Source organism: Bubalus kerabau, chromosome 5 (genome assembly GCF_029407905.1).
Source record: "Bubalus kerabau isolate K-KA32 ecotype Philippines breed swamp buffalo chromosome 5, PCC_UOA_SB_1v2, whole genome shotgun sequence".
In the NCBI taxonomy this organism is placed as follows: domain Eukaryota; kingdom Metazoa; phylum Chordata; class Mammalia; order Artiodactyla; family Bovidae; genus Bubalus; species Bubalus kerabau.
Genome location: NC_073628.1, coordinates 97,516,354 through 97,536,712, shown reverse-complemented (window position 1 = coordinate 97,536,712; position 20,359 = coordinate 97,516,354). Strand labels below are relative to the sequence as shown.

Genomic DNA, 20,359 nt, shown 5'->3' with positions numbered 1-20,359 from the left:
GCTTTGTTTTGTTTTATATAATCAGCACACTGAACATTCCAGGTTTTTTTTAAGTCTGCTATGTGTATGTAGGGTTTCCCAGGTGGCTCAGTGGTAAAGAACTCGCCTGCCAATGCAGGAGATGCAAGAAACTCTGGTTCGATTCCTGGGTCAGGAAGATCCCCTGGAGAAGAAAATGGCAACCTGCTCCAGTATTCTTGCTAGGGTAACTTCATGGACAGAGGAGCCTGTAGAGCTCCAGTACATGGGGTTGCAAAGAATCAGACATGACTGAGCACATACCAACGCATGTGTATGTTGCATGAACATTTTCTCCCATCATTAAATGCTGTTCCACAACACGATGTTGTGTAGACCCATAGCAGAGCTTGATCATAATTTACTTAACCAGTCCCCCACTATTGGAAACTTTGGACGTCAAATTCGTTCCCAATTCATTTCATTATTATAAATAATACTAATGAATATCCTTGTCCATAAATGATAGTGCACATTCCTTCAAGTGGAATTGTTGAGTCAAAGAGTGTGCACGCATTTCAGAGCTTTGATTCCCAGTTGCCAGTGCCCCCTCCCCATTAGGCTGTATGAACTTGCCCTCCAGCCAGCAGCCTGTGAGCAAGTTCCATCTCTCCAAATGCTCTCCAGCTTTTGGTATTCTCACTCTTTTTTTTTTTTAAACCCCTGTTAATTTAATGGGTGAAAGAGTCTGTGATTCTAGTAATGAATCCTTATTAGAACCGTGCTGGCCACAAGCAGGGGCTGTTTCAAGGTTTGAGCGGCCTTGTTCAGACCCACAACTTCGGGCAGAGATGAGAAAAACAAATGCTTAGGAGTGGGTAGTTGGAGGGGAGAGCAGAGATCTCTTACAGGTTCTGGGGGAGCTTCTAGACTGTCTACCTGAGCCCAGGCTTCTTGGGCATGTGCTCAACTCTTGGGGGCAGAGGGGTGGGGTCTGTCAGTCTCAACAGAAATGAGCTCCTGCTTCCTCCTACCTCTCCGCCCACACCTTGCAGACACCTCTCTCGACAGAGAAGCCTTAGGGATTTCTATGCCATAAATACTACCTGTTTTTCAAGCTCAGCATCCACACTTTGTACCTGCTTTCATTTCCCCGCCTGAGCTATCACTCAGCCCCAGTCAAGGGACAGACTGTTTTGCTCTCTGATTCAACTTTTTCCTTTTTCTAGTTGGTTCTAACTAATTTACTTTTTTGGTATTTATGTTTACCCTTACCTGGTAACAAGAAGAATTGAAGGTGACTAATTTTTTCCTTTTAGGAAATGTACCCTAATCCCAGTCTGATCTCTCTGATCCTTTTCAGCTTAAATACCCTCTTTTTTTTTTTTTTAATAGCTTTAAATTTCTGGGGTAAAAAGATTAACTCACATTCAATACTAACAGTTCAGAAAAATACAAATATAAGCAGAATGCAGAAAATTTTAAAACACCCACAGTCTGAGAGCCCTGTACTGGGGTGTGAACTGGACTTTAAAAGAATGAATTTAAGTGAAATCCACCAGTTATATCTTTTTGAGCCCACCCCAGCAGACTTTTGGGATGTGTGTGTGGATAGGAGTGTCTTTCATGCCAAGTAATGAGGTATGTGTCTGATTTTATCTGTATGGGCGTGTAGGTGTGTGTGTGCGCGTGCGCACATGCACATACATTTGTGGGACACGTATCCCTTTAAAGGAGGGCTTGGGTCTATGCAGGTAGACCGCGCTCTATTTGCACACTGAAAGATTGTGTTCATGCTGTCAGCAGACACCTGAATACAGAAAAGTACAGCCAGGTGAGGGGCAGGGCTGACTTGTGACATCATCTCTTAAAAAATAAATCCATGGGTGACACCTACCCCCTCCCATGCCTGCCAGGGAGGGGCACGCCTGCCACCAGAACCCTACTGACCAAGGGAAACCAAGTGATGGAGAAGTTGAAGGGGCCACCTGTCCTTAAAGCACCAGCCACACTCCCGGGGCCTGGTGGTTCCTGCCATGTACCACGTGGACCCATCTCTCAGCCCCAGGCCCTTGCTTCTTCCTCCCCCTCTCTCAGATCTGAAATCAGCACATATCTCTGAGGGCAGGAGCCAAACGGACTAGTCATGGCTGTGCTGCTCCGTCCCAGGAGGCAACCTGCCTGAGGTTGGTGTGGCCACACCACGGGCAAGAGGAAGCCGCCGTGAATCTCCGGAAGTGGCCGTGCTGGCTCCCGACTGGCACCTGTACAGGTGCTGGCTGCCGCCCATGGCACTGTGTCTCACGGAGGGCGGGGCTGGCCGGGGAGGCAGGAAAGAGCTGTTTTGCTGATGAGGTGCCCTCGTGTCACATGGACAGGTGTGCCAGGTAGCTGACTGTGGGTGGAGGAGGGCTCCCCGCTGTGCCAGCCTGGCCCGGATGTGAGCCCTGCCTGCCTCTCCAGCCTTACCTCTCAACACTCTGTCACACCTTTGCACATCCTCTGCCCCAGCCACACAGAGCTGCTCAGGGCTCCAAACATACCTGCTTGGGTCTCCCCTCCAGGCCTTCATCCAGGCTGTTCCCAGAAGGCCTCACCTCCCCTTCTTTATTTCTGTGTTGTTGTTTAGCCACTCAGTCGTGTCCAATTCTTTTGCAACCCCGTGGACTATAGCCTGCCAGGCTCCTCTGTCCATGGGATTCTCTAGGCAAGAATACTGGAGTGGGTTGCCATTTCCTTCTCTGGGGGAATCTTCCTGACCCAGGGGTCAAACTTGTGTCTCCTGCATTGGCAGGCAAATTCTTTACCACTGAGCCACCTGGGAAGCCTAAGCAAGTATCACCTCCTCTGGGGAGCCTTCCCTGAAGTCCTTCTGCTCCAAACCAGGTTAGATGCCTCCATGTGGGCACCCACAGCCCTCTTGACTACTCTGTTGCAGCACTAATCACACTGGATTATAATTATCTTGGTAGACTGTGTGTGTGTGGGGGGGGGAGTGTGTGTTAAATCCATGTTTAATCAACTGGTCTGTTGGAGTCTGGATTTCTAATTGGGTCACATGGGTTCAAGTCCCAGCTCTGGTACTCACTAGCAGTACGACCTTGGGCAAGTTCCTGACCTTCCTCAGCCTCAGTGTCTCCCTCTCTAAAATGGCAACAAATACATATCTACCTCACAGGGAAAAATTAACTGAGATCATTTACACAAAGCACTTAGCCTGGATTCACGCATAATGGCCATTGTTATGATTATTCCCAGCATCTGGCAGAATGCTTAGAAAATGTCAGGTGAAGGAGCAGCATCTCTGTGTGTGATGGGCATGTGTGTGTGGATGTGTGGTATATACCAGGGTGGTGGTATGAGGGGAGAACCAGCCTGTACAGGGAGGTGGGGCCTATAGATGTGTGTGTCCACTCCGAAGGGTAATGGGCTGGTTATTTATGGTCATGCCTTACGAAAGAAAAAAAAAAAAAAAAGACAAATCAGTGTTCAGTAATGACAAAGTAATTACCTTTTTATTATTTTTTCAATAGGATTCAGAGGGAGTGTGGGCCTTGGCCATGGCTGGAACATTCAGCCGGGCTTTGAGAATACCCCGTTGCTTTGAGCTATCCCATTCCAACTGCCCCACCAGGGAAAAGGCTGGAGAGGGCTGAGCAGTGCTCCTAAACATGGAAGGGCTTAGAGATTGAGGGAGAGGGCTGCCCAGCCTATAAAACAGGCTCTCCAGAGGTAGTTTTTCCACGTTCTGGCTGAGTTGTCCACATAGAAGGGACTGGATTCAGAGCCCAGAACATTTAACAGAGGACACTTCAGAGTGGGAAACTGAGGCCCAGAGAGAGGAAGTCACTTACTCACCTATGACCACACAGCAAGTTAATGGTAGAGTGGGAGCAGAGTCCAGGTCCCTTAACCCCAGGAAAATGCTCTTTACCACCACATGTCTCACTTGAAAATGGGGGTCTGCCTGGCCCTAGAGCTTTGCTTCAAATTTCTACCTGAAAGGGCTCTGACTTGCTAGAAGGTGACTTTTTCCCCCAGGGTCTTTCAGAGGATGCTTGGAGACATAATTTCAAGGCATCAGGACCCTGTATATTAACTAGACTGTATGGAGAAGGGCATGGCAACTTACTCCAAGTATTCTTGATTGGAGAATTCCATGGACAGAAGAGCTTGACAGTTTACAGTCCATGGGGTTGCAAAAGGATCGGACTCGACTTAGTGACTAACCCAGTATGATGAGCATTATCGATCTACTGAGAGCTAATGGCCAGTGAAGGGACCAAATCAGCTCTAGCCTCTTACTTTTTCATCTATCAATCCATTCATCCATCCAATCATTCATCCCTCCAAACTTCTGTCAATCTATCCAAACTTCCATCCACCCATCCAACCTTCCATCCATCCATCCATCCATCCATCTATCCATCCATCAACTCATCCATCCATCTATCCATCCATTGATCCATCCATCCATCTGTTGATCCATCCATTCATTCACTCATCCATCCTTCCATCCATCCATCCATCTCTTTATCCATCCATATGTCCACTCATCCATCCACCTACCCAGCCATCCACTCATCCATCCATACATCCAACAAACCTCTGAATGAGTGCCCCCATGTACCAGGCACCTTGCTAGAACCTGAGGGTCTGGAGATGCTGAGATGAATAAAACAAATATTGGGAACAGCCTATGAAGAAAATTTTCATGGCAAAGGAGACTTCTCAAAGACACTTAGAGATAAGTGCAGGTAGATGAGGTGACCTAACAGGGAGTCAAGCCCCTAGAGTTCCAGGTCTAGCCCTGTCACTAGCTTGCTGCAAGGTCTTGGATATGTCCCTTCTCTCTTTGCTATGGTTTCTTTGTTTAACAATTGAGAAAGTCACACTAGCTCAGAGGGCTGGTGGACACCGTGTAGGTAAGATTTCCTAAATGCTGGGAGGTTGTAAAGCTCCAAGGGGCCAGGGGACAGGAGCTCCCTTGGTTTACACTGACAGGATGAGGACAGAAGATGCTGGAAGAATAAGAATGAGGTGATGAAGGATGGGGAGTCCGCCCCAGCTCCACTCCACCGTGTAGATCTTCAAAGCATTGATCTGCTTTTCTTAACCTACTGTGGGTCACCTAGACCTGGATCTCTGATTCCAGGTAACTGACAAGGCCCCTGTCCCTTTGTCCTCCCTTCCCCACCTCTGAGCTCCTGTCTCCCGCAGCTGTGATAACCCACACGTAGCACTCTGCCCTCTGGAATTTATTTTAAGGTCTTAGCTTGTTTATTTATTTTATTTAGAGATTTCTCAGTGCTTTGTGGGGAGGAAAATTCGAATGGGGTGATTATGAAATACTATTTCACCTCGCTGTTCATTCACAACAAACAAAGAGAAATGATTGGTGATTAAAAATGCATTCTCTCTGCTTGTTTTCTTTTGTTTTACCATTATGGAAATATTATAAATACTGAATACTAATCTGGACCTGCAGGGACCTCACAGACCTTCCAGAAACCAAGGCGCCTGCTCTTCCCTGGGGCAACCTCACACTCTCTCATCAGGCCCAAAACTATGGCTCAAACCCTCCTGAGAGGGTCCTTGGCCAGAAGACCCCATCACTGAGTGCTCACTGGACAGAGATAGAAGTTTCCCCACTTCCTTGTCCTGTTCCCTACTTCAGCAGATCAAGTCAAGGAGAACAAAGCTGTGAGTATGGACTGCGTGTGTGTTCAGTTGCTCAGGAGTGTCCGACTCTTTGCAGCCCCATGGACTGTAGTCCATCAGGCTCCTCTGTCCATGGGATTCTTCAGGCAAGAATACTGGAATGGGTTGCCATGCCCTCCTCCAGGGGATATTCCCCACCCGGCGATCGAACCCATGTCTCCTGCATTGGCAGGCGGATTCTTTACCACTGAGCCACCTGGGAGGCCTGTGAATATGGAGTGCACTTGATTAATCCAAAGGTCACGATCACAGAGCTTAACTCCCAGGACGGGGCTGCCTGTGCCTCCCTACTCTGCTGTTTCTTGGCTCTGTGACCTTGAACACGTAGCTTTGCTTCTCTGAGCTTCTGTTTTTTTTCTCTGTAAGATGGGGATAAAAATGGTACCCACCTCATAGGGTCTCTTTGAGGATTAAATGGGATCATAATGGCTCAGGTAGTAAATTGTCTACCTGTAATTCAAGAAACCGAGTTCAATCCCCAAGTCAGTAATATCCCCTGGAGGAGGAAATGGCAACCCACTCCAGTATTCTTTCCTGGGAAATTCCAAGGGAAGAGGAGCCTGGTGGGCTACAGTCCATGGGGAGTTGCAAGAATCAGACATGACTTAGCCACTAAACCACCAGCCACTACCACCATAATATCTTATCGCTGGGCCTGGCAAGCAGAAGTGCTCCATAAATGTTCGCTCCTATACCGATTAATATATCAAACTCTGGGAGATGGTGAAGGACAGGGAAGCCTGGCGTGCTGCAGTCCATGGGGTCACAAAGAGTCAGACATGACTTAGCGACTGAACAACAATACCGATTAATATTCTCTCTTCTTCCATGCTTCAGTTTCTCCCTCTGGAAGATGAGAGAGGTACACTAGCTGTCCTCTAAGCTCCCTCCAGCTTTGATGGGCGAGGCTTCTGTGTGCAGGACAAGGTACCATGGGGACAATCCTCACCCACCTTGACTCTCTCAAAGACCTTGGCTCTTTCCCGGAATGCTGGCTGTAGCTGCCTGGGACCTTCTATCAGAGTCTGCTTTCCATGGGCTCTTTTTGAACCGTAAGCCTGGCACTTCCCCATTTATTTCAATCACAAACAAATAAATAGGAGTCAGAGGGCCCGCTCCAATTCCAAAGTGTTACTCCAAGTCCAGATAAACAGCGAGGTCCGTGGCGTCTGCGTTCCTTTTATCTTTCACTTTATTTAACCAAATTAACTGCTCTCCATGTCCCCTGCGTGTGAGTGTCTCTCTCTGTCATATAAAATACAATCACGCTTGCTTGCTACATGTTTCAGATACTTTATCATTAACATCAATTCCAGCCAAATTAGGAGTTTCTCCCAACATAATTGCCCTTCCCATTATCCAGCACTTTATTTTTTCAAAGCACTTTCCGACCATTAATTAGTTAACCCTTAGGACGCCCCAGAGCCGGCGCTCAATGTCACCCTCCCTGTCTCCCAGCTGGGAAGGGGGAGGTGGGGAGGGGTCAGGTGGTTTGTTAGAAGTCACCCTGGATATGGGGGCTGAAGGCTACAGTGGGACCTTGGTAATCTTCCTTCCAGCCTCAGGTCCTCTGTCTGGGCCGGATCCAGGCCCGGGCTGATGGGGCTGGGGGCAGGGGTGGTCCCCAACACTTTTAAATCCACTCATTCCCAACCTTCTCTTTAGCTCACTAAAGGAAAGAGGAAGTGGAATAAAAGATTGACTGGGTGATGGCACCTTCTTTCCTGTGGGGAAACAGGGCAGAGGGAAGGGAACAAAACACCCACGGGACAAGGGACAAGCAGGTGCTGTGGCTGTGACCCAAACCATTGATTTCTTCCCGGCACCAACAAGCAGCATTGAATGTCTGAAACTGAAAGTTGTGTCCAACTCTTTGCAACCCCATGCACTGTAGCCTGCCAGGCTCCTCTGACCATGGAATTCTCCCGGCCAGAATACTGGAGTGGGTAGCCATTCCCTTCTCCAGGGCATCTTCCCAACCCAGGAATCAAACCCAGGTCTCCTGCAATGCAGGTGGATTCTTTACCAATTGAGTCACCAGTACTAGCGGGTGCCAGAGTAACAGCCTTACCACCAGAATGTCTGTAAGTAAATGAAGTGCTTTTGGTATATAGTTATAACTACTGACAGCCAAAGTAAGGGCAGACGTAGGGGTTCATTGCTTGGGCTCTCTCTCATTCCACCTACCGAGTGGGGCTCAGTTCCCTCTGTAATCCTGCCAGTAGTCCATCCTTTTCTGGGGAGGTGCGGTCATAGTCTTGGTCAGTCCCAAACTAGGTGAGCAGACATCCTAGATGGATTGAGGTGGGAGCCATCTGGGAGAAAACACAGTGATTTATTTCTTGGACACGGTTCTGGCTCGTCAAGATGAACTCTGCTTGAAGCTGCTAAGGATATACTGTCGAACCACCAATATTTTACATTTACAGCCTCTCCATAGTCCTAAGTTCCTTAATGATTTTTTTTTTTCTTAAAATACATGAGCTGGCTCCCACAGGGACATTGCCAGGAACCTTCAGAGAGGTTTTCCAAGCTGTCGTTAACTCAGAGCACAGTGAATTTCACAAGCTCTTCTATTTCAGCCCCTCTTCTTCCCCCCAGTTGCCTTGAGGTTGGGGCCACATGTGCTAAAGCAACTTTGCTTGTTGGAGACCAGCTACCAGTCTTGGAATTTGCCCTGCCCTCTCCCTACTCATCCCAGCCCATCATGCTCTATGAAGTCAGACTGCAGGGAGCTTTTGCCACCCAAAGAATAGGCTCATCCAGGGAGCAAAGCTCACACTGACAGTTCACTGTCTGCAGTCATACATCCTGGAGTCTGAATCCCAACTCTGCCACTCTCTAGCAAGTTTGACCTTGGGCAAGGTGACCTCTCTAAGCCTCAGCATTTCAATTATCGCGTGTTATTGCAAGATCGAGTGAGATAACATAGGTGAAGGTCTTAGCACAGTTTCCAGCTCATAGTGGGTGCGCATTGGACGTGAGCTCTCATTTTGGTCAAGGAGCAGATTGTAGGCTTTAGTATGACTTTCATTCTTCCAACCTCCTGCCCCTTATTGTCTCCATCTAATTTCTTTCAGGCTCTGGGTCTGAATATGTAAGTGAGGCGATGTGATTAGACAACACCCTAGTTCTCAAGCTCTTCCTTTTGTGTAAGAGAATAGGCATAGAAACAGACTGAGAGCTGGTTGGTCCCAAGCCTCCCATCTGCCATCCCCAAAGTGTTACCGTCTACATGGCCATTGTGCTTCAAGTCTGGCTCCATTGCCAGTTGTCGTAAGCATCGCGAGGGCAGGACGATGTCTAGTCCATCCAGGGCTGCATCGTGGATCCTATCCAAGTATCTGGCATGTGGCTGCCACATCACAGAGACCAGTGAGTACCTGAATTGTCCATTCTTCCTTCTGGACTAGGATTATATTTTCCGTCTCTTTTAAACTTCTGGGGCTCTCTGCAATCGTAGGTAGCTCAAGATGGACAAAAGCCTTGGAGTACTCTTTCCTTGCTGCCCCTGCTTTTCTAGCTTCCCTAAAAAGGAAGACCCTACTCACTGTCCCCTAAGCAACTATTTTCCTGTAATCACGCATTCATTTGTTCACATATTCACTCAGCAAGTGTTTGCTGACTGTCAAGTGCAGCTAACCTGGGTTGGAATCTTGACTAGCTGGGAGAACTTAGAAAAATGCCTTAACCCAATTGATCCTAAGATACCTCATCTGTAAGAGGGGCTAAGAGTGCTCAGTTCATGGGCCTATTGTGAGGAGTTGATAAGACTTAAGGAATGCCCTGCACTTAGCGTGGTTCCTGGCACTTAGTAGGCCCTGCAGAAATGGTGTCTATTTTTATGGCAGGCAGAACTCAGTGTTAGAACCCTAGAGTGTGCAGCTGAATTTGAGTCTCTGTAAAACTTCCTGTAGTGGAAAAAGTCTTCTGTAGAATCGTTAGTCCATTTTGGTACCTAAATAACGCAATCCCTGAAGTTTTATGACACGTTGTCAATTCACAGAGTGCTCAGCTGGAGATGCTGTCTCTTGCAGGATTGATATCCTCATTTCATGTGAGAAAATTAAAACTCAGAGAGGTTGTGTGGCTTTCTTCAGGTCACAGAGCAGAGGCATGTGGCTAATCCAAGAACCTCAGACTCAATTTCCAGCACTTTCCTCTACCATTCCCCTCCTCTGTCTCAGCCCCCCTCCACTTCTTTCTCCCCACCTCTTGATGATAACTTCTACTTACAACAGATGTGGCCTTCTCCAGCACCCTTGGCTGGTCACCTGGCACTCTATGGGGCTGAGACGCCCCATGCAGTTTCACTGTTCGAGGGAGGCTTACACTAGAGACCCCACAGGCGCCACGTCTGTGACAGCAACAGTGGAAACCACCCATTTCTGTGACCAAGCTTTTCCAGGTGATGCTGATGGAGCGTAAACAGGTCAAACGTGTTAGAAAAAGAAGGATCAGATTTGGTCTTTAAGAACCCGCCTGCCAAAGCAGGCGATATAAGAGAAGTGGGTTCCATCTCTGGGTTGGGACGATCCCCTGGAGGAGGGCACGGCAACCCACTCCAGTATTCTCACCTGGAGAATGCTGTGGACAGAGGAGCCTGGCAGGCTACAGTCCATGGGGTCATGAAGAGTCAGACATGACTGAAGCAACTTAGCAGGTACCCACCCTGTGGCTCTCCCTTCAAGGACCCATTCAGACCTTCACCCATTGTCCCTGAGTCCGGGCACTGAATAGGCAGCTCCTCATTCAGGTATAACCCGGGAAGACAAGGGATGGAACCATCTTTCCAGGTGGGTCCTCTGAGGGATACTGGGCCATGAGCCAGGGAGAGAGGGCCATCCTGTCTGCCCTGCAGCCCCTAGTTCAGTTCTACTGGAACTGCTGCTCCTCCTCCCCCCACTAATAGCCAGAGGTCAATGGGGCTCAGCCTTTGACTTTCAGTATCTCATTGAACCTCATAGACAGAGGCTGTCATCATTCCCATGTCATGGATGGTCAGACTAAGATTTAAAGAGGTGGAAATCCTTAGCTGTGTGCTCCCAGCACCTGGGCTTGTGCCCAGCAGGTACATAGTAGACGCTTGATAAATGCTTGTGAGAGAAATAGAAACATGACCAAGAGAGTGAATAAATGAAAGAAAGTAGCTCCTATTAATCAGTGTGAGGAGGAGGGGGAGGTAGCACGTGCCAGCCATGTTCTCTAAAATTTCAGTAGCTGTTTACTCTCTGCAGCACTCCTATGGGTAGATACCATCTCCATCACCTTTATACACGCAAACCAAGATTCAAGGAGATTAAGTCACTCCCTCATGGGCACACACAGAGCAGGCGGGGGCAGCTAGGAAATGAACGCAGGCAGTGGGGCTGTGGGACCTGTGGGTATTACCCCTCTATGCCACAGAGGATAAGCAAATGGTGATGGGGGTGGGGAGGAGGGGATGAGGGGCGTCCAAGAGCTCTGCCCCCGTGGGTGTCCTTCTGCCTCTGCACCAGCAGTGTTTCCAGCAGCATCCAAGTGGGGGGGAAGCATTTTCTCTAAGTCCTGACTGCCCTCCCCGGCACATTCCCACCGTTACCTACACAGGGAATTAAGACTCAAATCCTCGTTTGACACGATGCAGGAGGATGCTAAGTACTTAAGCGCTAATTAATTAGTGAGCTGTACCCGCCGCCACCAGCCACTGGAGGAAACCTCAAACAGACCCCCAGAGCGTCAGTACCCTCACCGTCACAGAGGCCTGAGGCCAAAGCACCAGCAGCCAAGCAAAGCAGGGTAACAGAGAGGAGGGGGCTGCCTGGGAAGCCCCAGGCCCAGCCTCTGGTGAGAACAGAGTCCAGACCAGCTCTGACCCCTGCCTTCCAGGACTCAGAAACCAGTGGGGGCTGGAGTCCTGGGACCCTGCCTTGCCCAGGGCTCTGGAAGAGACTGTTCAGCCTGGGTTTGTCCAATGAGGCCACAGGCTCTCAAGACAAGGCTGGATTCCAGAGGCTGCACTGACCTCCCATAGTTTCTGGACAGTTTCTGGAGCCCTTTGTTGGGGGCAACACACTGACTGAAACTGCGCTCCCTGGCCGGGCACCATAGTAACTGTTTGCCTGAGTTATTTTATGACAGGAGGTCTTAGTAAGGAACACAGAACTAATAAGCCACCACCAACTGGGAGAGTTTGTGAAAGATCAAAAGGAGATGCCAGGTGTCCAACCACCTCCCAAAATCCTCCTTGCTGGCATCCATCTTGGCTGAGCAATGCATGTGCCACCAGAAAGAATCCTGAGTCATAATGATTGGCCAAAAAAACCCGAGAAAATTATCCATCACCATAAAACCCAAGGTTTTGAGCCACGTGGCAGAGCAGTCCTCCTGGTTTCCTGGTTGGGAGCTTCCCAATAAAGTCTCTTGCTTTGTCACACACATGTCTCTTTGGACAATTCATTTCCGAGTGTTAGACAAGAGCCCCCTTTCAGGCCCTGGAAGGGTCCCCCTTCCTGCAACACCTTAAGACCAGACGGAAGCATCTTATTACCCCCAGTCAACTGGGATGTGTTTCTCAGAGGCTAGACCAAGGGGCAATGGGGCCTCCCAATATTGATGGGCAGGGGTGTCCTAATACTGAGGGAGCACCAGCTCACAGTGGGAAGTTGAGCTCTTCCCACTGTCTTGACCTTGGTCTTACCATCTATTGCTGGCCAAGGTCAATCTCCCTCACAGGGCAGAGGGTAACTGGAATCTAGGTCTTTGGAATCAGGCTGGGTTTGACTCTCTTTTCTCCCATTTCCTAGCCACGTGCATGACCTCAATGCAAGTCAGTTTCTGAGCCTCAGTTTTCTTAGCTGTATAATGGGACTCACAGGTCTGTTCACGGGGATATGTGAGGTGATACATGTCAGGCCCCTTATGTGGGGTGCCAGGCACACAGTAATCACTCAATAAATGGTGGGAGTCATAATAGTAGACGTTATCATTATAATCATCTAAGGAATTGTTGCACTTGACTCTCAATTCTTTGACCCTATAGGGTGACAACCATCCTGGTTCACTCAAGTGTGCCATGCTATGTGTGTGTGCTAAGTTGTTCAGTCATGTCCGACTCTTTGCAACACCATGGACTGTAGCCTGCCAGGCTCCTCTGTCCATGGGCATTCTCCAGGCAAGAATACTGGAGTGGGTTGCCATGCCCTCCTCCAGGGGATCTTCCCAACCCAGGGATCGAACCCAGGTCTCCATCATTGCAGCCGGGTTCTTTATCATCTGAGCCACCGGGGAAGCCAGTTCATCAAGACTATCCCAATTTTAGCACTGAAAGTTCCCTGTCACAAGAAACCCTACAGTCCAGAGCAAACAGGTATAGTCAGCCAAACCCCCTGTGCCCTAAAGAGGATGGAGGGGGAGGGGAGACCCAGCATGCTGGACAGAAGTGTTCTCCACAATGCCTTCTCTCTAGTCAGGACTCCCTGGGACCCCAGAACCTGAAGCTCCCTCCTCCAAGGTGGCCAGACTCAGGAAGGGCCACAAGTGGCCCCTGGAGTCTGAGACAGAATCTATGGGTGGCAGGGCCCTGGGGCTATAGCTTTGATGATATTCCAGCCTGCGTCAGCTCTGGGGCCCACCTCCTGTAATATTTGCTTAACAATCAGCCCAGAAACGGCATTGTTCAGGACAAAAATGAAAAACATTGGGCTGGGACTTGTTGTTTTTCTTTGGCGTCCAAATTCCTCTGGGCCCTTGGGATTGGAGACGGTATCTCGGCACTGCCACCTCGAGGCCAAGCAGAACCCAGAGTTGGGACACTGGACACCGGGCTTCTGTTCCCACTTCTGCCCCTGGGACTTGGGGCGTAATTCCTCAGTTTCTCCAGGTGCCCAAGAGGGGCAACTTTGCACTGGGAGTTGAATGAGGCAGGAGAATATTTGGTTAGGCTAAAATAGTATCACCTTAAGTGTTTTACTGAAGCCCCCCCAGCTCTCCAGAAAAGTCTCATCCCCATTTTACAGATGAGGAAGTTGAGGCTCAGAGCACTCACCCGAACCAACATCAAAACCAAAGTCAATCAGAGGAGGTGAGAGAGGAAATTTTGATTTGGCATCTCAGGGGAGCCAGATTCTTCCCAGAAATGGGCCTTCTCTTCAAATGTGTGTTTGCTCATTAAACACCTTTATCAAGGATGGAGGAAGTGAGCTGGAGAAATGAGGGCGGGGAGCTTTGCCCCTTTCTCCAGAACTCTTGAGCCCTCAGAGTCTGGCCGCCCTTGTACAAGTACCAGCTTTCCCCCAATCCCACCCAGGAAGAGTCCAGCCTGGAGAGGACCCTCTGCCCAGCCCCAACCAGGGTAGCCCCACCAGAGGGGGGGCCCGATCATGCACAGGAAGGGGAGGGCAGGAGGCAGGCCTGGCTCACCTGCCAAGGCTGGCAGCTTGGCATGCAGATGGGCGTGGGGTGGAGACTGAACGTGCCCCGGGAGAGGTGTCGAAAGCCATCAGAGGCCTGGCAGGGCCAGAGCCAGTGCTCCTCAAGCCCCTTCTGTGATCCAGGCACTTTATTTTATTTTATTTATTTTATTTTATTTTTAAACTTTACAATATTGTATTAGTTTTGCCAAATATCAAAATGAATCCGCCACAGGTATACCCGTGCTCCCCATCCTGAACCCTCCTCCCTCCTCCCTCCCCATACCCTCCCTCTGGGTCGTCCCAGTGCACCAGCCCCAAGCATCCAGTATTGTGCATTGAACCTGGACTGGCAACTTGTTTCATACATGATATTATACATGTTTCAATGCCATTCTCCCAAATCTCCCCATCCTCTCCCTCTCCCACAGAGTCCAAAAGACTGATCTATACCTCAGTGTCTCTTTTGCTGTCTCGTACACAGGGTTATTGTTACCATCTTTCTAAATTCCATATATATGCGTTAGTATACTGTATTGGTGTTTTTCTTTCTGGCTTACTTCACTCTGATCCAGGCACTTTAAATGCACCACCTCCTGTGTTCTCACAGCAACTCCTTGAAGTCTACTCATCCACATTCTCAGATTCTAGGAAGAGAAGGAAGGAAATTGAGCCTCAGAAATTCACTGGCTCATGGTTACTTAAAAGCAGACTTGAACGCTGTCCCAACTCTCAACTTGGCATAACCAGGGTTGGCCCTCTGATGTTAAGAGATGGTTCTGGGGTCAGGCCTCTCAGACTCCAATCTTTACTCTCTCACTCACAGCTGCCATATAAATGACATCACTTGTCTGTGCCTCTGTTTTTTCATCTGTAAGATGGGGCAATAACACAACCTCCTTCTGGGTTATCATGAGGGCCCAGTGAAATAATGCCAGGCACCTAGGAGGTGCTTGATAGAGGGTGGCCATTGCTGTCGCTGCCTGTAGTTAGAGTAATAATCATATTACTTTGTGACTCAGGCAGCCTGTTTGAAAGCAGCAAGGCTGGCAGCGGTGCCCCCAGGACAGGGGGCTCTGTGGGTTCAGGACCCTGTATCAAACTTAAGCCTGGTCCTCCAACTGCTCCCCAACCCCTGTTGCTCAGATGGACTCTTTCAGCCTCAACCCCCAGTACTGGACCATTCTAAATGCCCTGGTCTTGCCAGGGCCACTCAAGACTGTCACCTGTGACCTGAACGAGTGGCTCCCTGTGGACCCCTGCCCACCAAGGTGCTCCACCTTTGCCTGCTCCATGATGGGGAGGGGCCTCCCTGGCCGAGACCTCCTCAGCCCTGGATTCTCACCCCCAACTTGCTCTCAAACTCAGGTAAGATTCTTTCCAGCTCTGGGCCTCACTGCTCCCATCTTGCATCTGAAAGCAAGACTGAATGAGCCCCAAAGGTCCCCAGAGGCTAAGATCTGGGACCCCAGACTCTCCTAGATGAGGAAGGAGGAACAGTAAATCCAGACACACTCAGGCTCTCCTGAAATTCTGCAACTGCCTCCTGAAAGGACAGGGGCCCCAGGCTGGCCCTGCCCACCTGCTGTCACGCAGCAGTGGATTTGAGGCCATCAAAGGTCCCGATTCCTTCCTGTGACTCCCAAGGTCCCGCTTGGTGTGACCCTGCCACCCTCTCCTCCCTTCTCTTTGGCTCCCCCTGCCTGGACACATGGCTTTCTGCTTTCCCGCCAAAGCACCCTGTGGTCTGGGCCCTGGCCTTTGCCTGTGCACAGCATTTTCATGGGACCAGGCTTTTCTTGATCGGTCCCTGCCCCTACTGCTTTGTTGTCAGGTCTCACGGCCACCTGCCCTAGTCTTGGACGTGACCCTCCTCCAAGCTCCCAGAAACCCTTGTTTTTCCTGAGTGTAAGATCAACTGGTCCCTGCCCTCACGCAGCTCAGCCTCCAGGGGAGGAAATGAGGGAAACCCACAAGTCATTCATTCATTCAATTCATTCTTCATCCAACCAGTATTTATTGGGCATCTCTATGGGCCACTACCCAGAGAGGGCTAGCCTCAGGGCTGAGCCTGAGGTGCCTGCACCCCTGGGGACTAGAGATCTGGGGTCCTGGGGGGCACAGGCAGGGGCAGGAGGGGTCATACTATTTAGAAAAGTGCTATAGGAATGTGTGATGTGATCTATACCCCCACAGGCTTGAGCGCACTCCCAGGGCCAGGACCGTGTGTTAATAATTTTTTCTCTTCCTCCACTCCGTCAAGTTCAGCACAGCGCTTGGCACACCACAGAGGCTCCGTCAGAGCAGGCTGAGGAGCACTGTTGGGTGCTGTGTGTTCTACATTAGGGTTTTGGGAGTTCCAGGTGGGGAAGGGAGATTACTGTGAGCGGCAGCACTCAGAGAGGACTTCCTGGAGGAGGTGTCAGGAGCAGGGCCTTGAGGACTGTAGAGGCTCAAAAGTTGGCAGGGAGGAGGGTAGATATTTTCCAGGCATGGTAGGGGCTAGGATAGAGATGGGAGGAACAGGGCTGTGGAGTTGAAAGCAAGGTGGGGGCAGATGGGGCATCTGAATAAACACAGATGGTCCTGTCTGTGAATTTCATTTGGGAAAGATCCAGACTGCCCATCTGCCCATCTTAGGGACCCCCTAAGTCTTGCTGTGGCTGGGGGTGGCTGGGAGCCCCAGTTCTTGTGCACAGGGCAACCAATGCCTGTTTGTCAAAGACATGGGTGCCCTGCCCTCAGCCCCAGAACATGGGGAGTGCCCTGGGCAGGGCTTGCCCAGGCCTGGCATTCAGACTGCACCCTCCGCCCTGGGACATCCTGTACCAAGGAGGGCCTATTAAAGGGACAAAGGTCCTCATGGGGTGCAGGCACCCCAGCTCAGCCCTGGCAGCCGGCCCAGGCTTGGGCTGCTGCAGGAACCCCAACTCTCAGCCCTGCCAGGTCAGACCTCAGGGAAGAGATGGAAGAAGCAGGGTCCCGGGTCTCCCTTTCTTGGGGCAGGACCCCTCATTATGTGAGGACAGGACGCAGCAACAGCAGGTGCTTCCCACTTGGCAGGGCACAGGCAGGAGGTGGGAGACAAGGCACTCGATAGCATGGATTCTGGAGCCCAGCAGTCTTAAATTAAAAAAAATTTTAATATCATTTCATTATATAGGTATTCCTTAAAATCATGTTGGGCTTCCCTGGTGGCTCAGTGGTAAAGAATGAGCCTGCCACTGCAGGAGATATAAGTGATACCTATTTGATCTCTGGGGTGGAGATCCCCTGGAGAAGGAAATAGCAGCCCACTCTAGTATTCTTGCCTGGGAAATCCCATGGACAGAGGAGCCTGGTGGGCTACAGTCCATGGGGTTTCAAAAGAGTTGGACATGACTTAGTGACTAAACAATAACAACAAAGGCATATTGTTTTTTTTGTTTTTTTTTTTTAATTTTTTTGGCCATACCGAGCAGCATGTGAGAACTTAGTTCCCCAACCAGGGATTGAACTCAAGTCGCTACAGTGGAAGTGCAGGATCTTAACCACTGGACCACCGGGGCAGTCCCTTAAATTTGAATCTTAACTCAGCCCCTACCCACTATGTGAGCATGGGCAAGTGACTTGACCTCTCTGAGCTTCAGTTTGCTCATAGCTGAGTAAAACGGGGTTACGGGCAACATGTATTACTCATGATTCCTTAAGAAAATGCCTGAAAACACTACCAAAGAACCTATTAATGGCACAAAGTCGGTGCCCAAAGGGATAACTGTTGCATGTTGTGCTGTGGAGAGAAGGATGGACAGTTGGATAGCACAGGTTGGTCGTGGGCCCTTCCTGCAGTTCCTGGCAAAAAGGAAGCAGCTTTGAGATTCTTGGGAAGAAGAGAGGTTGTAACCTCTCTCCAGAGGTTCCCCAGGGAGTCAGCCAGGGGTGGGAGTGATCCAGGGCCCCTGGAGACGCCCCATGGGGTGGGGGCTGCATGGAGCCTTCCTCAGGTCAGCCCGAGACCCAGGTTCCCTATCGCTGCATCAGGGCGTGGGGGCAATCAGCTGTTAGAAAGTGGACCCGGGTTTTATTATTGCTGAATGTTATCATCCTTGATAAGAACCAGATTAAAAGGAGGGAGGGGGAGGCACAGGTAGGGGTAAAGGGGTGGGGGAGAAGCAAAGGGCAGTGCCGGTCATGCTGAGCAAGCCCTCAGCCACTCTTGGGGCCCTGGCTAGAGTCTGGCCAGGACCCCACAAGCCAGGCCTCTTCCTGGGGGTGGGGGTGAGGGGCCTGGGAGGGGCGGGGATGCAGAGAAGGGAGAGGAGCTGCAGGCACCTACCTGGTGGAGCGAGGGGTGGGAACTCGGTGAGTTGAGGGCTCCCGCAAGGGGACACGGTCCCCCAGCTGGTCTTCTTGGCGGTCAGCTGTCACCAGGGGCTGCCTGCTGAAGTGACCAAAATGAGGGACACATCTGAGTGTGAGTCCAGCTCCGTCTCTTACAAGGCAGGTGACCCTGGGCAATGACTTCAGCTCTCCAGCCTTGCTTTTCCGGTCAGTGATGCTGATCGCTCTGCCTCCTCCAAGGTTCAGGATTCCAGGAGGTGAAGGAGGCAGAGGGCCTGCCACACTGAATCACTCTTCCCTCCCTCCGCCAGGTTCTTTGAAACCATTACTGTTGTGCCTGCCTTATCCCTGGTCCCTCTCCCTCCTGCCATCACAGGGACCTGGCCCTGGGACCTGCTAACCCTCTGCCCAGTTCTCCCCAAAGCTTCCAGGCCCTTCACCTCCATGGGAGGCACACAAGGCCTGTAGTCCCATTTTACAGATGGGAAAGTAAAGTCTAGAGTGGGATAGTGGCCTGCCCAAGACCGGATTTGGAATCAGGGAGTCCTGGCTTTCTGTTCAAGGCACTTACACCTTCTTGGCCTGCATCCTTGGTCCTGTGATACCTAGCAGGGGTGGCAGCTTGGCCTAGAAGGGTTTCAGAGGGCTGGGGTGTCAGGTTAGTGTGGCTGCGGGGCCCCCAGCCCCCTAGGTATCTCTGCCCAGGGCCAGGACTCCCCACGACGGGCCCCACAGGCATTCCTTGCCATCAGGGAAGGCTATAAAAAGCAACACTTTTCAGCCCCAGAGTGTGACCTGTGCGACTTCACAGAATCCAGAGAAAAACAAGAGATAACCTTGGGAAGGCCTGACCTTCAGGCGGGGCACAAGAGGGAAGGGGGCACCTCCAGGCTGTAGCTTGGCTTGAGTTTGAGATGGGGCATGGAGCATGGTGCAAAATGAAAAATAGAGCTTCTAGATGGTAATTGGAATTATTATTTAGTAGTTGTTTTTAATGATTAATTTATTTTTAAGTCATTTTTATTTTTCTGTTTCTAGTTTTTATTCATCTTGTTTCTTTTATTCTTTATCATCAAAGGAAAATTTTTTTGGCTGTCTCGAGTGGCATGTGGGATCTTAGTTGCCTGACCAGGGATTGAAGCTGGGTCCCCTACAGTGGAAGCACAAAGCTGGACAACCAGGGAAGTCCCTTAATTATTAATTTAATTGTGCATGCATGTGTGCGTGCTGTTGTGTCCAACTCTTTGTGACCCCATGGACTGTAGCCCTCCGTGCTCCTCTGGTCATGGGATTTCCCAGGCAAGAATACAGGAGTGGGTTGCCGTTTCCTTCTCCAGGGGATCTTCCCGACCCAGGGGTTGAATCCGAGTCTCCTGTGTCACCTGCATTGGCAGGTGGATTCTTTACCACTGAGCCACCTAGGAAGCCCAATTTAATTTTAAGCTAATAGTATTAGAGCCACTGAATATTCAGCCATGGCCATAGGCTGGCCCTGTACATTGACCCCCTCGTCCTCCCAAGTCCCGATGAGGTAGCTCTTTTTTTTAATCCTATTTGACAGACCAGGGAACTGAGACTCAGAGAGGACCAATAGCTTGTGCAAGGTCACAGCCAGAAAGGAGAGGGACTGGGCTGAACAGCCCCCACCTCAGGCCACCCCACGCAGCACACTACAGCTCCAGGTGCATCAGCTCTGCTCTTCAAACACTCTGGGCTCTCTGCTGCAGACCTTCACACCTGCTGTGCCCTCTGACCCAGGGGCTTGTCTCTTCTCTTTCCACCTCCTCACCCCTCAGATTTCAGCTGGAGTGTCACTTCCTCCAGCAGGCCTCCCCAGACAATCTTGCTTATTCATTCCATTGACACATATTTATTGAGCAGCTACTAGGTGCCAAACACTGTTCTGGGTTCTGGCGACACAGCAGTGAAAAGAAGTGACAAAATCATCTGTCCTTGAGGGGCTGGTAGAT

General features: G+C 50.3%; 1 protein-coding gene across 10 annotated transcripts in view; it reads left to right on the top strand.

Annotated features, from left to right (window-relative positions):
- Window positions 1–246: 246 nt before the first annotated feature.
- The window catches only part of TARDBP (TAR DNA binding protein), a 202,564-nt gene continuing 182,451 nt past the window's right edge, over window positions 247–20,359 (top strand). For all 10 annotated transcript variants that reach the window (XR_008714947.1, XR_008714945.1, XR_008714944.1 and 7 more), the window contains exon 1: window positions 247–250. The gene's annotated coding sequence lies outside the window, so the exon portion shown is untranslated. The remainder of the gene's footprint in view (window positions 251–20,359) is intronic.